At 45.4% G+C, this 19,613-nt stretch overlaps 1 protein-coding gene across 4 annotated transcripts in view; it reads left to right on the top strand.

The window, feature by feature from the left end:
• Window positions 1-11,834: 11,834 nt before the first annotated feature.
• The window catches only part of GATAD2B (GATA zinc finger domain containing 2B), an 82,773-nt gene continuing 74,994 nt past the window's right edge, over window positions 11,835-19,613 (top strand). For all 4 annotated transcript variants that reach the window (XM_068252434.1, XM_068252433.1, XM_068252432.1 and 1 more), the window contains exon 1: window positions 11,835-11,937. The gene's annotated coding sequence lies outside the window, so the exon portion shown is untranslated. The remainder of the gene's footprint in view (window positions 11,938-19,613) is intronic.

Genomic DNA, 19,613 nt, shown 5'->3' with positions numbered 1-19,613 from the left:
TCTACCTGTAGCAACTTTTTACCTTTTGTGTTGGTATTTTTTAAGCGCCGCCGTCGGTAGAGAGAGTTATTTTCTATTTCCATAACTGCTTTTTTCCTGGTCAGTTCTGTACAAAGGGACAGTGTTATTTCATTTCCTGGCTCTGGGTGTCCCAGGACCGCCCCCTACCTCATTGCCGCCACCCATAGTGTTCGGTATATTTTCTTTGGGGGGAGGGGGGAGCACTCTAAAACTCTGAAGCTTTTTATGTGTTGGACATTGCTGGAAATAAAACTTATTTGCTTCATTCAGTCTTGTATGTGCCTTGGTGTGACTGGAGGTTGGAGGGAGGGGGGGATTAGTACATATTGTGGTGGCAGGTGGTGCTGATAGTAAAAATATTGGTAGTTTACATTACTGATATTTGCCTATAGACTTACCCCATTTTCACACTAACCTCCCTCTCCTACTGCCTAACACTACCCTTCCTTTCCTACTGCCTAGGGATGACCAATAATATGCAAATACTTCCGAGTTCATGAAAATCTATGTAAATATTTATGCAAATATAGGCAGCTTGAAAATGTACCAATCAAGTCCCACCCAGGTTTAAATTAATTGGACCAATCAATTTAAACCTGGGTTGGACTTAATTGGTACATTTTTAAGCTGCATATATTTGCATAAAAATGTACATACATTTGCATTAACTTGGAAGTATTTGCAAATCATTGATCATCACTACTGCTGCCTAATGCTGGGAATAGACGGTGCATTTTTTCCTTATCAATCGAGCCGCTGATGGCTTGATTGATAATTTCCGATGTGTCCGATCACGCGGCGGATCGATTCCACGCTCGATCCCCGTGGGCGGACAATGGAAGAAAACGAACCGCTGATAAGGAAGTGCCCGGGGGGACGAGCGGGAATCGATCCGGGCAACGCGGCGGGAGTCGATCCGACGGCTAATCGAGACGCCGGGTCGACTCGTGTATTCCCAGCATAACACTAACCTCCCTCCTATTGCCTAACACTACCCCCCCATGCCCAACACTAACCCCCCTCCGGCTCCTAGTGCCTAACACTAACCCCCCTTCCTAATACCTAACACTAACCCCCCTCCTAGTGCCTAATACTAACCTCACTCCTAATGCCTAAAGCCCCGTCTACACGGGGAGATGTTGGGGAGATGTTGTGGCGATCGGCGGCCTGTTGCGCGTCCCCGCTCGCCGCGCGTGCGCCGCATTCGATTCCCCGCTCGTGCCCGCTCGTCCCCGCCGGCGCCGCTTATCTCCCGCACGATTCCCTGCCATTGTCCCCTCGCGGGGATCGAGCAGGGAATCGGCGGTGCGGAGATCCGTCCTGTCGGATCTTATCAATCGAGCCGCATCAGCGGCTCGATTGATAAGGAGCATCGCGGCCGCATCTACTCGTGTAGATGCGGCTTAAGGTAAGTATGTAATTTTTTGCCATAGGTACGCTTCGGGTAACCGAGCTTAAGCAATGCTCTGCAAACTGACAAAAGCCATAAAAGGAAGATTTCTGTTCTGTCACCCAAAATATTACACCACCTACAGCATATTGTGTAAGTTCCACTGGTGTCTCTAAAACCGCTCTGATCCACTGAAAAATGTCCTCCACGAGACATCTGAAGGGGTCCTGTGGCATTTGGTACCAGCAGATCTCTTTTGAGTCCTGTAATTGAGTCCTGTAAGATACGAGATGCAGCCCCCATGGATCAGACTTGTTGATCTGGCACATCGCACAAATGATTGATTGTCCGGAAATTTGGGGAATTTAGATGCCAAAGAAAAAACAACCGACCAGGCAACTTCTAAAACTGCTCCATGGTCCTGTTCTGAGGATTACCTGCTCATGCAGGGGCTTCTGCTGGAGGACTGGAGTCGGCATGGGTGCTCTTACAAGTCTGCAGTTATGTAGCCCCGTAGTTTTCTAACCCCTTTCTCTCATGGCTGGTATTTTGTTTGATTATGTGCCAACACTTAAAGGACAACTGAAGTGATAGGGATATGAAGGCTGCCATATTTATTTCCAAATAAGCAATACCAGTTGCCTGGCTACCCTGCTTCTCCTCTGCCTCCAATACTTTTAGCCATAGACTCTGAACAAGCATGCAGCAGATCAGGTGTTTCTGACTTTGTCAGATCTGACAAGATTATCTGCATGCTTATTTCAGGTGTGATTCGGTCACTACTACAGCCAAATAGAACAGGAGCACTGCCAGGCAACTTGTATTGTTTAAAAGGAAATAAATATGGCAGCCTCCATTTACCTCTCACTTCAGTTGCCCTTTAAATGAAGAGAAACTTTAACCCAGGATTGACCTTCATTCCAATCAGTAGCCGATACCCTCTTTCCCACGACAAATCTTTACCTTTTTTGGAATAGATGATCAGGGGGGTCTGAGTGGCTGATAATGTGGGGAAACCCCTCCCACAGTGTGATGTCATAACCATGGTCCTGACAGTTTGCTGTCTGTGAACCTCGTTGCATTGTGGGAACTGCTTAAAGGGACACTTAAGTCAAACAAAAAAAATGAGTTTTACTCACCTAGGGCTTCCAATAGCCCCCTGCAGCTGTCCGGTGCCCTCGCCGTCTCCCTCCGATCCTCATGGCCCCGCCGGCAGCCACTTCCTGTTTCGGTGACAGGAGCTGACAGGCTGGGGATGCGAGTGATTCTTCGCGTTCCCAGACACATTAGCACCCTCTATGCTGCTATATGGTATATGATATATGCTATAGCAGCATAGATGGCGCTATTGTGGCCAGGAACGCGAAGAATCACTCGCGCCCCCAGCCTGTCAGCTCCTGTCACCGAAACAGGAAGTGGCTGCCGGCGGGGCCAGGAGGATCGGAGGAAGACGGCGAGGGCACCGGACAGCTGCAGGGGGCTATTGGAAGCCCCAGGTGAGTAAAACTCTTTTTTTTTTTTTACTTAAGTGTCCCTTTAACAAACAGTATCTCCCTCTGTGCACAATCTCGGTCAGTAACAAACATTCCGCACAGATCACCTGGGAGAACCACAGATGTCACCACTCGTGATTTATTCATTGTTATTTTCTCTACAGTTCCTCTTTAAGCTGAGGAGTGCCACTCACCAATACTGTATTATTGCAGGCTGTTGCAAAAGTTCTGTCTATTCACACCAGTGACTAATCCTAGTTCTACTACTGGTCTCCTGTTGCTGATTCCTGTACACATGTGCCTTAATTGTTGCTGCATCCCTTTCTTTACACCTACCAGCTTTGTTACAGACTAGGGATGGCCGATGACAGGCTAAGAATTCTAAACTGATGTACCGTACATTTTATTTCAATTTCATGTACGTTTGTGCAGGTTGGAACTAGACCAACAAAATACCGCAGAGAACAGCTTCTCTTGGAGTCCACAGTGCAACCCCCCCCCCCCCCCACCAAAGGTGGCTACACACCATACAATTAAAATATCCAATTTTTCACCAATTTGATAATTTCGATCGGTTGTCCTGAAAAATCGAGAGCTTTTCCTTTTTTTCGATCGATAAATCCGATCGAATTTCCTGTTTTTTGGGGGGGAAAATTGAAAACAGATGTGTGGTACATTGGTCAGATTTTTGAATTGTTGCAATCAGTCAGAAAAATTGATTGCTATTCTTGAATTCAACAGATATTTAACCATACAATTTTTTTTAAATATCTGTTCAAGTCAAGAACAGCAATCAACTTTTTCTGATTGTAACAATTCAAAAATCTGACCAATGTACCACACGCCTATGTTCAATTTTTCCCCAATCATGAATAAAATAATTGAAAGCTCAGAAAAAAATTGATTGGAACTGTACATCAAGCAACTGACAATCCATTACACACCGTATAATTCTTGATGAGGTTGGTCCAAAATTTCCAACATGTCACAATCTTCAAAAATTTTAAAAAAATGAGAAATTCGATCGGATTTATCGATCGAAAAACAAAGAAAAGCTCTCGATATTTCTGGACACCCGACCGAAATTGGTGAAAAATAAGATCTTTTAATTGTACGGTGTGTGGCCACCTTGGCTGGAAGCACCCTTGTCTTTTGTGTGCGTTTTCAGAACAGCAAAACTGAGGCTAGGTACACACAAGGCAAAAACACTACCATTGTGAAAAACGCAAGCGTTTTACCTGCCAAGGAAAGTCTATGGACCACATATATGTGCGTTTAACATTGGTGTTTTAGAAAGCGCACAACTTGCTGCGTATATTTTCAAAAACGCATGTAAAATGCACATAGTGTATCTCAATGGAAAAGCAGAGGAATGCATTTTTACATGCATTTTTTTAAATACATTTAACCAGTTCAGCCTTCAGTCGTTTTCACTTTATGCATCCGAGCAAAGTTCACCTCCCATTCATTAGCCTATAACTTTATCACTACTTATCACAATGAACTGATCTATAGCTTGTTTTTTCCGCCACAATTAGGCTTTCTTTGGGTGGTACATTTTGCTAAGAGCCACTTTACTGTAAATGCATTTTAACAGGAAAGAATAAGAAAAAAACGGGAAAAAATCATTATTTCTCAGTTTTCAGCCATTCTAGTTTTAAAATAATACATGCCTTCATAATTAAAACTCACGTATTGTATTTTCCCATCTGTCCCGGTTATTACACCATTTAAATTATGTCCCTATCACAATGAATGGCGACAATATTTAATTGGAAATAAAGGTGCAATTTTTCCGTTTTGCATCCATCACTATTTACATAGTTTAAAAGTAAAAAAAAAAAAAACTATTTCATCTTTACATTGATATTTAAAAAGTTTAGACCCTCAGGTAAATATTTACATGTTTTGTTTTTTTTAATTGTATTTTTTTTTTTTATATATTAAACATTTTATTTGGGTATTTTTGGAGGGTGGGATGTAAATAGTATTTGTTTGGGTAAATATATGTGCATTTTTTTTTTTTTTTTTTTACATTTAGTTGTAGTTTTACTTTTTGGCCACAAGATGGCAGCCATGAGTTTGTTTACATGACGTCACTCTAAGCGTAACATACGCTTAGAGGGACGCATGAAGCAAGAAAAAGCGAAGCTTCCGAGAGAAGCTGTCGCTTTTTCAGCGTGGGAGAGGAATCAGTGATCGGGCACCATAGCCCGATTCACTGATTGCCTGGCTAACAAACCGCGAGCCGGGAGCGTGCGTGCACGCGCGCGATCGGCTGCGGGAGCGCGCGGACGCGCACGTGGCCTCCTGGATGTAGGTACTACGTCCTGGAGGCATAAATGGTTAAATATGATACTGTATTTTACGCCATTGATTAAATAATAAAACGCAAAAACGCAGCATGTTAAAAACGCACAGTACAGAAAATGCATGTTTTTCTGCACTGTCTAACGCAATTGCTTACAAAAACGTACCTAGGAGAAAACGTAAATTGGATCGGGCCCAATGCCCAACAATACAGCGCACAGTGTAGAATAGACACATTACTTTAAATGGGTCCTTTCACACTTGTTTCGGTGCAGCACATAATTCACTGTTGTATGCTTTATTTTTTGTTTTTTTGCAGACAGCGTTTTGCAGAATGTGACACACACTTATAGTGTGAAAAGATTCTGAGGCCTCGTTCACATTGCGTTCCGATCGCGTTATCGCTGGACGTTTTTTGAAGCAATTGTTTTCCCCTTCTCAGTGATTTCTGTTCGTTTTTGGTAAGCATTTTTATAGGCGCTTTTGCAGAGCGATTCGGTTTGTTCACTTCCTGATGTCAGTCAGAAAGTGAACTCTTTGATCTGGAAAATAAATACAATGTATTTATTCTTAAAAACGCGAACGCAATTTCTGCACAAAGCGATTTTGTGAGCGTTTTGTGTTTTTTTTATACCTTCCATTGTAGCAAAATCGCCCCGAAAATGATCCATGCAGCGCTTCTCTGAGCGGAAAGTGGACGGATCGCCCTAATCTGAACTAGCGCATAGGATAGCATGGTGTAAGCGCTTTCAGAGCAATTTTAAAAAATCGCAGGCGCTTAAATAAATCCAAAAACATCTCTAGTGTGAACGAGCCCTTAAAGTGAACCAGAGGCGAAGCACCCTCATGTATTTTACCATATATTTTAGTGGGAACGTTAGAGAAAACACCTACCCTGCTCTCTGTTTCATTCTTCACTGCTCAGCTTGCTTCTTACCAGCCCTGATAAAATCCCTGACTGAGCATTCAGTCTGGCTTTGCTCAGGAATCTTGGGCTTGAAAAGACATCAGAGAAGACAGACTCTGCTATAATGATTCCTGAGAAAACCCAGACTGAATGCTCAGTCTGGGATTTTATCAGGGCTGCTAACAAGCAGGCTGAGCAGTGAAGGATAAAACAGAGAGCAGGATAGGTGTCCCCTCTAATGTTCCCACTGACATATATGGTAAAATACATGAGGGTGCTTCGTTTCTGGTTCACTTTAAAGGACACCAGAGGTGAAAATAAACTAATGAAATAAACAATTATATCTAACCTTCTCCTAAAAATGACTTTTTAAGATATTGCACGTTTTAATTTTATATTGAAAATCTACTTTTTAAGTTTTTACTGTTTTATTGGTTTTTGCTCAATGACACACTCATTGAAGTATGCCAGAGGTAAAATCTATGAACCTTTTTTTTCCTCTTTCCTGCTCTCAGAAGCCGTTTTCTGCTAGGAAAGTGTTTTATAGTTATAATTTCTTACAACAATTTCAGTGAGGGTCACACTGTAGTCTGACCCAGACAGGGACTGCCACTTACATACCTGATGTTTAACTCTTTCAGGCAGAGAAAGAAAAAAAGGAACACAGCATAGTTATTTGTGTGCTTGGCACTGTACATACACATGTCAATCTCATCATGTCACATGTCACCTCGGGTGTCCTTTAATAAATTTCATTCTGAAATCTATTGAACATTTGTCCCAAGTATGTGGCACTCATCAGGTAGATTCCAGTTAGATTTGTTCAGACAGGAATCTATCTGATGGTCCAATCTGGTGGCCATACACCAAGTGATTTTGGCAGATGATCGATCAAGAGACAGATCTCTCTCTGATTGAATCCGATCAGAGAGAAATCTGCTGGCTGCCATACACCGCAGGCCGATTCCCAATCGATTTCAGCATGAAAATGTTTTATGTGCCCCCGTGGCTTGTGCATTAAGACACTTTAGCTGTCTATGGTACTTCCACATTAGCGCCCTACGCGGGGCTGGGACGGATCTAGGGGGGGGGGGGGGCAGACGGGTCTCTTGCCCCAGGCGCAGTTTGTTGAATTCCTAAAAAGGCAGCAAAATTTGGATGGGGAATGGTAGTTTAGGCGCCAAAACCTGATCTTTAGGTACCAAAACCTGACCTTTAGGTGCCAAAAGGGGATGGGGAATGGCAGCTTAGGTGCCAAAACCTGGCCTTTAGGCGCCAAAACCTGACCTTGCCCCAGGCGCAACTTGGTCTAGATCCGTCCCTGACCGTGTGTGTGTGTGTGTAACTTGACCGGGGGGGGGGGTGTGTGTGTAACTTGACCGGGGGGGGGTGTGTGTGTGTGTGTGTGTGTGTGTGTGTGTGTGTGTGTGTGTGTGTGTGTGTGTGTGTGTGTGTGTGTGTGTGTGTGTGTGTGTGTGTGTGTGTGTGTGTGTGTGTGTGTGTGTGTGTGTGTGTGTGTGTGTGTGTGTGTGTGTGTGTGTGTGTGTGTGTGTGTGTGTGTGTGTGTGTGTGTGTGTGTGTGTGTGTGTGTGTGTGTGTGTGTATTGAGAGGGTCAGCAGCCGGGGGTTTTATCATTAACGATACCACCACCGATTTCCCAGCATGTCCAAATGATACATTCAACCAATTTCAGATGGGAATTGTCAATTGGGCATGCTTGTGGCTGCATCAATTTTCATCCAATTCACTAATAATTATTGAATCGGATGGTCGATCAGCCATCAAATCGCTAGATGTATAGCTTGTTAAAGCAGTAGGATCAGCCATACTATGCCAGGGAAAAAAAACACATATATAAGTAGATAAATACTTGATCTACTTACATAACACATGTATTATACTGTCCACATTTTGATTTCCGTGAATGTTATATAGTAAATTACGAGAATTCTGTTCCTGGTTGGCACCATGTCTTTTTGCCCACAGTTAAGGCTAAATCCTAATGTCATTTCTGCCCTTTACTTTTTTTCTTGTCTCCTCCAATCGCTGAGTCGCCTCAGCCTTGCTTGTAAACACAAGTGAGCAGGGGATTAGGTTTCAGATAAGAAGCTGGCAGGGAAATAAAGGGAAGAGGAGGAATAGATTATAGATAAAAAGAACCCCCAGCATGCAATTCTTTGGCACGACTACTAAAGGGCCAGTGTTCCTTAAGTATGTGATAACTCCAAATCATAACAGCAGAAAAAGTTTTGAAAGTTTTGAATGCAGGCTTAGCATCTTTATCACTTAATACACTCAGACCAGTTGCTGTTGAAATTTGATTTTTATGGTGACGATACCGCTTTAAAGAGGAGCTGTCAGCCATACTATCTCAGGAAAAAAAACAAATATGTAAGTAGATAAATACTTGCTCTACTTACATATGTATTGCTCTATCCACGTTATGATTCCTGTGTATCTTATAAAGGAAAAGTGGAAAATCCTATTCTAGACAGTTTCCATATTTACTGTTACTATTTTGAAACCAGTCATGATGTAATATCCGCCCTTAGGGCCTGTTCAGACTATCTGCGTATGAAGAATGCGTTTAAAATCAAAGAAACGCAAGTTGAAAAACGCATGTGTTTTTCTTGCGTTCTAATGCGTATTCTATTGCGTTTTGCACACACACGTGACCCAGGGGAAAAAATAGAATTATGGGAACCGCAGAGGAAAACGGACGCTAAAAACGCAATAGTATGCGTTTTTGATACGCGTCCATACACTTTCATTGCGTCCGTTTCTATGCGTGACGCACAGAACTGCGTGCAGTAATGCGGATGAGAAACGTATGCGTCTCATACGCATACATGTGAACTAGCCCATTCAAAAGCATTAGGAGCCGTTTCTATGCGTTTTTGGTACCCAGACACGTTCCCTGAAAACGTCTAGGAACGCGCATAGTCTGAACAGGCCCTTAGTCTCCTCTGCCTGATTTGCCCGCCCTTCACTATAAAAAGTGCATTGTTTCAGCCTGAGAAATTTTGGCCAATCAGAGAGGAACAGAGGTGTGAGAGGGGAAAACAGGAGGGAAAGTGGCTTTAGCCAATAATAAGTCTGAGGGGAAGTAGAGAAGCAAAAAATGACAACCCAGCATGCCCTGCAACTTCTCTTTTGTGTACCAAATTTTCTGTGTACCAAATAAGAGTCATGTAAACTGGGAAATGATAATTTATCAACAAGAAAAGTAATAGTGATTTTAACTTTTGGATTGCCTGATTAGCATCCTTATTACTTGTTCACCAGATAAAAATAAAGAATTGATTTTTGATTTTATGCCCGACAGTTACTCATTAAAGGAAATCTAAAGTGTAAAAAAAAACAAAAAAGTTTAACTTACCTGGGGCTTCTTGCAGCCCCCTGGAGACATCCTGTGCCCGCGCCGTCCTTCCAAGTCCCTCCAGCCAGCAGCGGTGACCCCTGCCACGCGCCTCCTCACCATGCTCCTTATTTAGGGAGAGTTCTGCGCATGTGCATTATGCAAAAATCACTAATGCACATGCACAGACCACTCCCAGCAGCAGATGCACGATCATAGTGCAATCAGAGTGCGCATGATCTGTGGACGCGCATGTGCAGTAGTCGCGGACTGCCCAGCTTTGCAGGGGTTGCTGCTGCTCAATGGAGGGACTTAGAAGGATGGCTCCGCACAGGAGGACTCCAGGGGGCTGTAAGAAGCCCCAGCTAAAGTTAAACTTTTTTTTTTTCTTTTTTAGCTTTAGTAACCTCTGACTGCACGTTCACAGGGAGAAAGTGGCAGCTGCAGCATGCTAAGGAGCTACTGCAGGGTTGCTTGGCTATTATCAGTAGTGTTGTCCGGATCATGAACGATTCGGATCTTTGATCCGAATCTATTTTGTGAGTCGAATCATCCGAATCATCAAAAAGAGTGATTCGGATCGAAAAAGGGGCGGGGCCAGGAGCGACACGCCCCCTCTCAGCGGGCAGCGGGGTCCTGGAAGCAGAGCAGAGATGGATGGCTCTGTTGGAGGGGACTCAGGGGAGCCAGCCTTGCAGGGACAGGTAGAGGGGACATGGGTGCCACTGCCAGATATGTGTAGAGCACACATACTGGCTGCAATGTGCTGCCCATTATAGGCTGGCTGTTCCGTAGTGCTGCACAGTGATCACATTGGAAACTTTTGGCTCAGCACAGCTCAGTAACTTTGCAGGCACTGTGATTGCAGCGCAATATGATCCTCCTGCACTCGGCACAGCTGCACTTATCTTTGGGGAATGCTTTCTTTCACTGTGCGACGTTTCCATTCAAGGTATACAGATGAACATATAGGTGAAATATACATAGTCCCCAACAGTCCCGATTTGATCGGGACTGTACCGATTTGGGGGGCCCCTCCCGCCATCCCGCGCTGCCCCCCTTCTGTCCCGGCCGCTGGGCAGAGAGAAGGAAAAAAATTGATCGAGGCACCAGCCCCGGGGATCTGCATGCGGGATGGATTGCCGCCGCTATTTATTTCTCCCTCTCTCCCTCCTAATGTGTCCCCCAGTGTCCCCTTCCCCCCCGCACAGTAATATGGGCAGCGGAGCGGGCAGTGAGTCTTACCACTGCCTCTTCGCTGCGTACCGGGATCTCCTCTGATCTTCTCGCTTCCTGTGACGTCACAGGAAGCGAGAAGATCAGAGGAGATCCCGGTACGCAGCGAAGAGGCAGTGGTAAGACTCACTGCCCGCTCCGCTGCCCATATTACTGTGCGGGGGGGAAGGGGACACTGGGGGACACATTAGGAGGGAGGGAGAAGGATAATGATGGCGGCGGCGGCCATACATGCCGCATACCGGGCGGGCTGGTGCCTCGATCGGCTTTTTTTCCCCCCTCTCTCTGCCTGGCCACCCCCCTCCTCCTCCTCACCACCACCACCCCGGCACCCTCCCATTTGGGAGTAATTTAATAACAAAATTATTTAAAAAAAAACAAAACTTTTTTTTCCCCTGGGGTGGGCGTGACTAGGGGGTTGGGGGCGTGGCCAGGGGTGTGGCCTAATTGTCCCGTTTTGGGACATTGAAATGTTGGGAGGTATGAATATATGTAAAGTATATGATTGCAGCATGTGGGTATTGTGTGCTAACATTTCTGCTCTCTGCTCGTCCCTCCTCCCTTCTCTGTCCACTCCCTGCCCTCTGTTCATCTTCTCCCCTTCTCTGTGTGTCCACCCCCCTCTCCTTCTCCTGCCCTGCTAGTCATTTCACCCCCGAATGCTTCGGTAGTAAAATGATCCGAGATTCGGATCAAAGATCCGGATCTTTTCAATGATCCGATTCGAATCATCCGGATCATTGAAAAGATCCGAACTTCCCATCTCTAATTATCAGGGTCACATGTGCGCCCATCATCCGCCCCGCCCTCACACCGCACAGCGATGCTCCAGGAAGGGAACTGCGTTTTGGCGCTACGCTCTGTCAGCCAGTTAGCAGTATTTCCTCGCTGATTGGCCAGAACACCTGTCTATCACCAGTCAAGCCCCGCCTTCAGCCTACATTCTCCCGGGAACAGCCAATCTCAGCTCACCCTATCTTACGCCTCATATGATTGGCTAAGACGCCTGTCACTTATCTGCTCAGCTAATCATGCCCAGCCTTCTTTCTCCAGCCTTCACTCTCTCCCATTGGTTGGCAGGCAGGTCACTCAGCACCGCTCCAGTCTCCTTCGAGCCGCAAGCCGGTGGGCGGGGCCTGGCGCTTTGGCTCTCCTCCAATCAGAGTCATTGTTTGTGTGTGCCGCAGCTAAAGCCGCGAGGAGCACGGACGCAGCGGCCAGGTGAGACCGCGGATCTGCGGCCTAGTGTGGGGCGCCTAGTGCTGACACTAAGGGGAGGAGGATGGCTGTATCTCTACACTGTACATCACTGACGGGTGGCTGTATGTCATGTCTGTATCTCTGTACTGTACAGCACTGACACTGAGGGGAGGGGGCTATATGTCATGTCGGTATCTCTATACTGTACAGCACTGACACTGAGGGGAGGGGGTGGCTATATGTCATGTCTGTATCTCTATACTGTACAGCACTGACACTGAGGGGAGGGGGTGGCTATATGTCATGTCTGTATCTCTGTACTGTACAGCACTGACACTGAGGGGAGGGGGTGGCTGTATGTCATGTCTGTATCTCTATACTGTACAGCACTGACACTAAGGGGAGGGGGTGGCTGTATGTCATGTCTGTATCTCTGTACTGTACAGCACTGACACTGAGGGGAGGGGGTGGCTGTATGTCATGTCTGTATCTCTATACTGTACAGCACTGACACTGAGGGGAGGGGGTGGCTGTATGTCATGTCTGTATCTCTGTACTGTACAGCACTGACACTGAGGGGAGGGGGTGGCTATATGTCATGTCTGTATCTCTGTACTGTACAGCACTGACACTGAGGGGAGGGGGTGGCTATATGTCATGTCTGTATCTCTATACTGTACAGCACTGACACTGAGGGGAGGGGGTGGCTGTATGTCATGTCTGTATCTCTGTACTGTACAGCACTGACACTGAGGGGAGGGGGTGGCTATATGTCATGTCTATATCTCTGTACTGTACAGTACTGACACTGAGGCGAGGGGGTGGCTATATGTCATGTCTATATCTCTGTACTGTACAGCACTGACACTGAGGGGAGGGGGCTATATGTCATGTCTGTATCTCTATACTGTACAGCACTGACACTGAGGGGAGGGGGTGGCTATATGTCATGTCTGTATCTCTATACTGTACAGCACTGACACTAAGGGGAGGGGGTGGCTGTATGTCATGTCTGTATCTCTGTACTGTACAGCACTGACACTAAGGGGAGGGGGTGGCTGTATGTCATGTCTGTATCTCTGTACTGTACAGCACTGACACTGAGGGGAGGGGGTGGCTGTATGTCATGTCTGTATCTCTATACTGTACAGCACTGACACTGAGGGGAGGGGGTGGCTATATGTCATGTCTGTATCTCTATACTGTACAGCACTGACACTGAGGGGAGGGGGTGGCTGTATGTCATGTCTGTATCTCTATACTGTACAGCACTGACACTGAGGGGAGGGGGTGGCTGTATGTCATGTCTGTATCTCTGTACTGTACAGCACTGACACTGAGGGGAGGGGGTGGCTGTATGTCATGTCTGTATCTCTATACTGTACAGCACTGACACTGAGGGGAGGGGGTGGCTATATGTCATGTCTGTATCTCTATACTGTACAGCACTGACACTGAGGGGAGGGGGTGGCTGTATGTCATGTCTGTATCTCTGTACTGTACAGCACTGACACTGAGGGGAGGGGGTGGCTATATGTCATGTCTATATCTCTGTACTGTACAGTACTGACACTGAGGCGAGGGGGTGGCTATATGTCATGTCTATATCTCTGTACTGTACAGCACTGACACTGAGGGGAGGGGGCTATATGTCATGTCTGTATCTCTATACTGTACAGCACTGACACTGAGGGGAGGGGGTGGCTATATGTCATGTCTGTATCTCTATACTGTACAGCACTGACACTAAGGGGAGGGGGTGGCTGTATGTCATGTCTGTATCTCTGTACTGTACAGCACTGACACTAAGGGGAGGGGGTGGCTGTATGTCATGTCTGTATCTCTGTACTGTACAGCACTGACACTAAGGGGAGGGGGTGGCTGTATGTCATGTCTGTATCTCTGTACTGTACAGCACTGACACTGAGGGGAGGGGGCTATATGTCATGTCGGTATCTCTATACTGTACAGCACTGACACTGAGGGGAGGGGGTGGCTGTATGTCATGTCTGTATCTCTGTATCTCTGTACTGTACAGTACTAACACTGGGGGGGGGGGGGGGTGGCTGTATGTCATGTCTGTATCTCTATATCTCTATATTGTACAGCACTGACACTGAGGGGAGGTGGCTATATGTCATGTCTGTATCTCTATACTGTACAGCACTGACACTGAGGGGAGGGGGTGGCTATATGTCATGTCTGTATCTCTATATTGTACAGCACTGACACTGAGGGGAGGTGGCTATATGTCATGTCTGTATCTCTATACTGTACAGCACTGACACTGAGGGGAGGGGGTGGCTATATGTCATGTCTGTATCTCTATACTGTACAGCACTGACACGGAGGGAAGGGGGTGGCTATATCTGTATGGTACTGATATACAGCAGGTAAAGCACAGGTGACACGTAGGAGCTCAGAGGGAAGACTGTACATCACATGGATATCTTCATTTAGTACTGACACCCAGGAGGCCAGGGCAGAGGCTGCACATCATATCTATCCATACAGCACTGACATATAGGAGGCTGTACATACTGATACTCAGGAGGCCAGGGAACAGGCTCCACAATATTCATCTATATCTTAAAGGTCCGGACACCTCTGAAGTAAAAGTAGAAGCTGCATATCATTTATATTACTAAATTAGGTCTCTTTCCCCCCATTTTTATTATTATTATTTAGTATTTATATATCGCCCACATGTTCTGCATTGCTGAACAGAGTATATATTTTGTCACTAAACTGTCCCTCAGTGGAACTCACAATTTTAATATCTACCATAGTAATGTATGTATCATAGTCTAGGGACAATTTAGGAGGAAGCCATTTTACTTATCTGTAAGTTTTTGGGATGTGGGAGGAAACTGGAGTGCGCGGAGGAAACCCATAGACACAGAGAATATACAAACTCGATGCAGATAGAGCCCTAGCTGGGATTCAAACTGGTGGCACAGTGCTGCAAGGTGTGAGCGCTAACCACTAAGTCAAATGTCAATTTCGATCTTGTGAATAGAATGATCATAGCCTATATAAATTAGTTATGGGGGCACCAATGTCAAAGCAATAGGTTGCACCTCCTCACCGGATCAGAATCTTGGAATCCGCATAACAAACACTTCCTATAATTGTTATATGGATTGTGTGGCCACTTTAAAAACTAAAATATATATTTTATGGACAGCCTTGGTTTTTACAGGTGGAAATAATGTCCTGAAAAGCCATAAGATCTGCAACAATCAATACAAACCATATCTAAAGGTGCCCATACACGTATTGATTTTCCCATTCGATTCTTTTCTAATCAGAAGTGCCCATTTAAGGGGTAAATCATCACCAATCCCCTGTCTTAAAGAGACTCCGTAACAAAAATTGCATCCTGTTTTTTATGATCCTACAAGTTCCAAAAGCTATTCTAATGTGTTCTGGCTTACTGCAGCACTTTCTGCTATCACAGTCTCTGTAATAAATCAATGTATCTTTCCCCTGTCAGACTTGTCGGCCTGTGTCTGGAAGGCTGCCAAGTTCTTCAGTGTTGTGGTTCTGCTATGAACTCCCCCTTCCAGGCCCCTCTATGCACACTGCCTGTGTATTATTTAGATTAGGGCAGCTTCTCTCTTATCTTTTACAAGCTGGATAAATCGTCCTCTGAGCTGGCTGGGCTTTCACATACTGAGGAATTAGACAAGGGCAAAGCTGTTTGCAGGAAGAAAAGAGCAGCCTGAAACTTCAGTGCATGAGAACTGCAGGGGGAAAAACACAGAATGATCTCTTGAGATTCAAAAGGAAGGGTGTATACAGCCTGCTTGTGTATGGATGTATTTTCTATGTGTGGACATACTGTACATCAACCTACTTCCTGTTTTTGGTGGCCATTTTGTTTGTTTATAAACAAACTTTTTAAAACTGTTTTTAACCACTTTTAATGCGGCGGGGAGTGGTGAAATTGTGACAGAGGGTAATAGGAGATGTCCCCTAACGCACTGGTATGTTTACTTTTGTGCGATTTTAACAATACAGATTCTCTTTAAAGAGTAACTGTCAGGCTGCAGAAGCTAATTTAAACCTCTATTCTCCTGTGTTAAACAGTTTAGAAGGAAGCCCAAAAGCAATTAGTGAAGATAAAAATCTCAGTTACCTTTGATGTGTGCTTATCAGCAAGTCTGTTATTCTTAAAGAGAACCCGAGGTGGGTTTGAAGAATATTATCTGCATACAGAGGCTGGATCTGCCTATACAGCCCAGCCTCTGTTGCTATCCCAAACCCCCTGAAGGTCCCCCTGCACTCTGCAATCCCTCCATAAATCACAGCCACGCTGCTGACAAACAGCTTGTCAGAGCTGGCTATGTTTATCTCTATAGTGTCAGTCTGCTGCTCTCCCCGCCTCCTGCAGAACTCCAGTCCCCGCCTGCATCCCTTCCCTCCCTGCTGATTGGAGGGAAGGGAGGGGGGCAGGGACCGGAGCTATGCAGGAGGCGGGGGAGCAGCTGAGACTGACACTACAGATGTAAACACAGCCTCACAGCATGGCTGTGATTTATGAGGGATTGCAGAGTGCAGGGGGACCTTAGTGGGGTTTAGGATAGCAACAGAGGCTGGGCTGTATAGGCAGATCCAGCCTCTGTATGCAGATAACATTCTTTAAACACACCTCGGGTTCTCTTTAAGAAGACGCAAGCCGCATACCATACTGCAAAGCATTCTGGGGCTCTCCCCTCGGCTGCTAATGAGACGTTACAGCAGCTTGTAATCGCGTAGCACTGATAAATCTCGGGCAGACTACACTGCAGGAGTCAGCTATTGTTCCTAGCCACATGGCTCATTAATATTCACTGCACACTGTGTTATTTAGTACAAGCTTATCTGTGATCAGGAAGCAGGCAGGACATGACGACACATTTGACAGAAAAACATGGAGCCTGCCATGAGCTGTCAGGAGCATCTATCTCTGCATATACTATATACAAATTCTGTGAAATCCAAACGTGGACAGTGAAATGCATATGTAATGTAAGTACAGCCAATCTTTAGCTACTGATATATGTGTTTATTTTCTCTGAGACCTTATACCTAACAGCTCCTCTTTAATGAAACGACCAGTGGTGTATACATTTCCTAAAGCAAAGCATGCTAAGAACAGCTCTGTGGTGCCTACTCCTGCAGGTGTTACCCCAGACCTGTGCCTGATTTGTCTATGCCTAAAAACAGCCCTGCACTAAATAAAATGCAATACTGAGGCCAGAGAGAATTATGCCTGGTACTGACGCACAGGAGAGCATTACATCCCTGTGTATAAAGTCTGTCCTGAGGCTATGGGGGTGGCCTGCATCTGTTCCACATTCCAAAATCATAAGTAAGGCTATGTTCACATTATAAATCGCAAGCGCTGAGCACTTTTGTGCACAATTTTTTTTTCAAGCAATTCCCGGCGTTTTCTGAGCGTTGAGCGATTTTGTGTAAGTGCTTTTCTAAGCGCTTTTGCAGATTTGTTTTTTCACTTCCTGACGTCAGTCAGGAAGTTAGTGAACTCTTTCGCCCAGGAATGAGTAAATACAATGCATTTATTCAGAGCCCTCGGGAAACTGCTATACAAAGTGCTTTTTCAAGTGCTTTGCAATTTCCCTATACCTTCCATTGAGCAATAACGCTCAGAAAATGGTACAGGCAGCGCTTTTGGAAGCGGAACGCAATCGAGTCGCTCATACGTGAACACTCTCTTAGGGAATCATTGCACAAGCGCCTTTAGGGCGATTTCTAAAATCGCCAGCGCTTAAAAAAAATATATGCAAACGCTCATAGTGTGAGCAAGCCGTAAGGGCTGCTGCACCCCAAGAGCTCTTCTATGCGCTTTTAGAAACACTAGCACCTTGAAAAGTGCTTGGCTAATGTATATAAATGGAGCACACCAGAGCGATGGGATTTTTCTCCCAAACACAAACATTTCTGCTGATTTCTGAGGCGATTCAGCCTCAATGTTAAGTATAGGAAAGTGGAAAAGCGCTAGAACAGAGCGATTTTTCCAAGCGTTTTTTGTACAGAAACCGTTCAGTTACAGCTCTACTGTAACAACAAATAAAAATGCTGCACCAAAACGCTCCAGAAATAGCTAGGCATGATTAGAAAATCGCTCTACACATGTCTAGAATCGCTCGGACAAATCACTTCATAAAGCGCTGAGCGTTTGCGATTATGCTAGCGCTTCTAGGTGTGCACGGGCCCTACGTTATCTTCCAATCAGACTAGCCCTGGCCTGTTCTGTGGTAGGGGTATTGGATTGTGGGTTCCTCTGAGGGGCAGTGACACGGTTCCTTCAGTGTATAGCGCTGTGGAAAATATGTCAGCACTATATGAATGTGATCATAAATAATGCAACTGTGAGAGGATGGAAACAAGGTCAGAGGAAACTGTACATCATCTATCAATGGACAGACCAGACAGCATCATTTACAGATCATAACTGAGAGGCTGGACACCGTGCATCAGCCACAGTAGTAAAGTGGACCTGAACTCTTCACAGGACACAAGGAAAACCGAGAAATGCAGCCTGTGTGTTTTTAGAGAGACCTGTCAACCCCCCCCCCCCCCCCTCCCCTCATCTTCAAGTAATCACAAGTGTAATTTGAACTTTCAGCTGGTCAGCAAAAAAAATTGGCAGTGCTCAGCAGACACAGCTAAAATGTAAACATGGGATGTTAACCCTTTGTCTGCTTCCATGAAAGCAGGAAGTGGACACATTGCAATTTTATTGCAGGAGTTCTGTAAACTAACATGTTTTTATTGATTAATATGCTTATCTTTTAGAGCAGAGAGGTAGTTCTGAGTTCAGGTCAGGTCTTTAAAGAGAACCAGAGAGGAAGCACCTGCATGTATTTTACCTTATAAATCAGTGGGAACGTGACTGCAAACACCTAATCTGCTCTTTGTTTCATTGTTCTCTGTTTAATCTGACTGTTATCACCTCTGATAAGAAATTCCGACTGAGCACTCAGTCTGGCTTTGCTACGCAATGATTATAGCTGAGTCTGTCTTCTCTGGTGTCTTTTGAAGCCCAAACCTGCCCCCTTGTGGCTCTGCTATAATGACTCAGCTATAATCATTCCCGGCAAAGCCAGACTGAATGCTCAGTCCGTGATTCTTATCACAGCTGATAACAGACACTTTTAGCAGTGAGGATGAAACAGAGAGCAGGGTAGATGTTTTCTCTAATGTTCCCACTGATATATATGGTAAAATACATGAGGGTGCTTCGTCTCTGTTTTACTTTAAACCCACAGACATGTCACATGAACAGCATTGTTAGCTTGTCACAATGGCACAAGTCAAGGGGTGAGATATTTAGTAAATGTTTGTCGCTTCTTCAGAGTTGATGCAGGATTATGCAGATATTGCGTGCAAATGTAGGCATCTTGGAAAATGATGAATGATAATTTTTAACCACTTTAGGACCGCGCTCTTAAAACCCCCTAATGACCAGGCCATTGTTTTACTAATTATGCCACTGCAGCTTTAAAGAGAACCAGAGATGAAGTAAAGAGAAGCTTTTATACATACCTGGGGCTTCCTCCAGCCCCATAGGCACGGATCGCTCCCACACTGCCATCCACCGCTGCCCGCAGCTACGAGAACCGGCTCCCCGCTCTTCCGTCAGTCGGAGCCAGCTACGCAGGAGAAGTGCGCTCTTTGTGTATCTCTCC

The sequence above is a fragment of the Hyperolius riggenbachi genome, chromosome 9, assembly GCF_040937935.1.
Source record: "Hyperolius riggenbachi isolate aHypRig1 chromosome 9, aHypRig1.pri, whole genome shotgun sequence".
NCBI classification, from domain to species: Eukaryota; Metazoa; Chordata; class Amphibia; order Anura; family Hyperoliidae; genus Hyperolius; species Hyperolius riggenbachi.
Note: the sequence above shows the minus strand (reverse complement) of the source record. Positions and strands in the feature narration are given on the sequence as shown.